The 4,020-nt window shown below is 46.7% G+C and overlaps 1 protein-coding gene across 3 annotated transcripts in view; it reads right to left on the bottom strand.

Moving 5' to 3' along the window:
• hdlbpb (high density lipoprotein binding protein b) overlaps positions 1-4,020 on the bottom strand; it is a 108,858-nt gene that overhangs the window by 72,435 nt on the left and 32,403 nt on the right. The gene's annotated exons all lie outside the window — the stretch shown is intronic.

Raw genomic sequence — 4,020 nt, forward strand, 5'->3', positions numbered from 1 at the left:
CCCTTACCCAGTCTGGCCTATATGTGACTCCAGTTCCATACCAATGAGGTTGACTCTTAACTGCTCACTCTGAAGTGGCCCAGCAGGCCCTTCAGTTGTATCAAAGAACTGCTGTGGTCCAAGAAGGCGGCCCACCACCACCACCTTTTCAGGGCAACAAATGCCAGCCTTGCCAGCGACACCCACATCGCAAGAATTATTTTTTTTTTAAAACTTGTAGTCAACAGGATCGAGTTACTCCCACTCAGGCATGTGCAACCTACAATATGGAGCTACTAGATACTTTGCTTTAAACTAGGCTGGATGGTTGTTTGACTTTAATTCTGCGACGCTGTTGAACATCTATAATATATTAAAAATCTTACCGTGTGCACTGCCTTGTCTACACAACCTTAAGTGTGGTTGTTACGTTTTTGTTAACAGTTTTGTCCTAACTTTTTCCCATGTCTGTGTTTATAATGGGAACTACCTATGTAAACTTGTCACATTGTTATTATGCTCACCCACCAGTGGTGGCGCTGTAGCGCCTCAGTTTTGCATCTCCCAGCTCCTTAGCCTGAACTCCGGAAAAACACGGATGTTCCAACCAACTCTGTCTCTCTGCTTCCCAAAGTTTTGCTACTCAGTTATAAATAATATTAATTCAAAGAGGGTAGGGTAGTCTAATGGTTACGGTACTGGATCAGCAACCCAGAGGCCATGGTTTCAAATCCCACCATGGCAGCAAGTTCTCAAAATGAATTTAATAAATCTAGTAATAGCACCAGAAAAATAACTGGCCACCCTGACCTGGACTCCTGCCCCACATTACAGGCTTGATTCTTAATGCCTTCCAAAGTGGCCTGGCAAGCCACCCAGTTGTAAGCAATTGCTGCAAAGTTCAAGAAGAAGAAAATCGGAACAACTTATTGGCAATGACCCAGGCCTTGTATCAGGATAAGAATATGGTAGCTGATCCTCACTAACATCTGGGGCTGGTGGTCATACTCACAGAATCACATTTATCAGCCAACATCCTAGACTCCATCACCATCCCCGGGTATGTTCTGTCCCACTGAGCTTCGACGGCAACACCATCAACGTCTTAGGGGTCACCATTGACCAGAAGCTGAATTGGACCAATCATATCAACATCATGCCTACGAGAGCAGGGCAGAGGCTGGGTACTCTGCAACCAGTGGCTCATCTTCCTGACCCCCTCAGAGCCTCTCCACCATCAAGAACGCTCATCAGAGGTGTGATGGAACACTCACCACCCGCTTGGATGGGTGCAGGGATCGCAACACTCAAGAAGTTCAACAGCATCCAGAGCAGAGCAGCTCACTCAATCGGTACCCCTTGCCACTGGACTCAGTATCCACTCTCTCCACCACCGGTACAATGCGGCTGCAGTGTCTACAGGGTGCACTGCAGCAATTCACCATGATTACTTCCACAGCACTTTGCGCCCTGTTTCATCTGTCAGTGAGACTGACAAGAGTAGCAATATCGGGGGAACACCATCATCTTCGAGACCGAAACTATCCTGAAGGACATTAGTTGAGGTCTTACAACAATCCAGCAGCTTTCATGGTCATTTTTCCCAGTGCCAGCCCACCAATTACCAGATTTAGTGAATGCACTGTCACCTCATGCCATGGTGGGATCTGGACTCATGATCTCTGGGTTGCTAGCCCAGTACCATAACCAGTACACTAACATACCCCATATGGAATCCAGTCCACGAGCACTGACAAAAATCTCCAAGCTCTCTTCGCTCAGACACTGCTGTAGCTATCGTTTGCAGACTCACTACCCCTGAAGAAAAGCAGGGGAGTTCTGCCCTGTGTCCTAGCCAATATTTATCTCTCAACCAACACCTAAAAACAGATTATCTGGTTATTACCAAATTGTGGGACATTGCTGTGCACAAATTGGCTGCCGCCTTTCTTACATTACAACAGCGACTACATCTGAAAAGTACTTAATTGGCTGTGAAACGCTTTGGGACATCCTGAGGTCGTGAAAGGCGCTGTATAAATGCAAGTTCTTTCTTTTCTTTCCTACCCCTAAATTAGAGCCCATTATACGAGATGGTCAGATTGGAGTTTGACGGCGACCAACTACTGCCTAGCATGGCGGCTATTTATTTAACTTCTACTCTTTGACCTTCCTCTTGACAGCAAAGGTGTTCCTGCTGGCAGCAAGACTATAGGCAGTACGGCTCTTCAGGTCCTGATGTAAGCCCCTTCACTGTTTCTTACTCACATCACAGTGAACTGAGGAAAATGTCCCTCCCCTCTTCCGTTTTCTTTAAAAGGGGGAGTGCTCTTTTAAAAAAAGTAATGCCCCTTTGCTTGTACCTCCCTCGAGAGTAGTCGGGGAGCGTCTGTCACTGTCCAACAAGCTGCCCGGCTGAAGGCAGTAAGCAGCTGCTGCTGCTCAGGCTCGCCCACACCAAAACTGGTGCCCTGGCAGGGTATAAGGGGCACTGTGTTTTTATTTTTTAACTGAGGAACCTAGGTGAAGGGACACGGCCCAGAGCATAGGGCTCCATCATGGCTTTCTACACACAAAGGGTGGTAGAAGTTTGGAACTCTCTTCCGCAAACGGCAATTGATACTAGCTCAATTGCTAAATTTAAATCTGAGATAGATAGCTTTTTGGCAAAGGTATTAAGGGATATGGGCCAAAGGCGGGTATATGGAGTTAGATCACAGATCAGCCATGATCTTATCAAATTGCGGAGCAGGCACGAGGGGCTGAATGGCCTACTCCTGTTCCTATGTTCCTACGTTTCAAGGCTGAAAAGATGAGGTAAATCAGAAGATGTGGTTCGGTGACAGAAAGCTTGGATCTCAAAGCCTGTAGATTGCAGGATGAAAAGACTGAGGGAAGTAAGGAGTCTCTAGTAGTGGAGGTCCTAGGAAAGAATGAGTTTGAGTAGGAGGCAGTGCGATGAGTCTTGAGTGTCAGTCGTGGCTCAATGGGTAGCACTCTCGCCTCTACGTCAGAAGGTCATTGAGTTTATGTCCCACTCCCAAGAGTTGAGCACATAATCCAGGCTAACACTTCAGTGCCAGTACTGAGGGAGCACTGCACTGTTGGAGGTGTAGTCTTTTGGATGAGATGTTAAACCGAGGCCCCGCCTGCCCTCTCAGGTGGACGTAAAAGAACCCACGGCAATATTTCGAAGAAGAGCCGGGGAGTTCTCCCTGGTTTCCGGCCAATATTTATCCCTCAACCAACATCACTAAAAAAACAGATTGCCTGGTCATTATCACATTGCTGGTTGTGGGATCTTGCTGTGCACAAATTGGCTGCCGCTTTTCCTACATTACAACAGTGACTACACTTCAAAAATACTTAACTGGCTGTAAAGCAGTTTGGGATGTCCTGAGGCCATGAAAGACACTATGTAAATGCAAGTCTTTTTTAACATTTCAATACAGTGAGGATGCAGGGCGGGGGAAGAATGTGCATTACGCCGCATTTGGAACCAAGGAGGAACAAGGAGACCATGCCTAGCTATTCTACTGCTGGCTCTTTAAGGGAAGTGAAAACTCAGGCTTGGTTTCTCATCCCTAACAACTGTTATCAGCCAAACTACTGATGCACAAATGGTCTGGGGAAATGAGTCACTTTCAGCACTGAATTTGTACAATAAACAAGTTTTCCTGTTTGCTACTGGAAGGTTTATGCAAACCCTGCCAATTCTGGGACACGAGTAAGCCGAGACGTAGAGCACACAGGATGTGTTAGTCTTACTCGCAGAACAATGTAGTTGCTTTTTCCTAACTGCAACTCACAATTTCCTACCAACAGTTGCCCTTAACTGTAATGCGCACGTCCGCTCATTAATAGCTGTCCACGTCATCCTGCTGTCTTCATTAGCGGATCTGCCATGACGTCGGTCTGCAGTCTAAAGCATAGTTGTGATATTTAGCTGCTAGCCTGGCCTGTCCTTTAAAAGCCGCTGCTGTAAATCGGTAAAACTAGATAATTGTAGCTACTTATAAACTGCTGCGCTCCATCGGGGGC

The sequence above is a fragment of the Heptranchias perlo genome, chromosome 35 (genome assembly GCF_035084215.1).
Source record: "Heptranchias perlo isolate sHepPer1 chromosome 35, sHepPer1.hap1, whole genome shotgun sequence".
In the NCBI taxonomy this organism is placed as follows: domain Eukaryota; kingdom Metazoa; phylum Chordata; class Chondrichthyes; order Hexanchiformes; family Hexanchidae; genus Heptranchias; species Heptranchias perlo.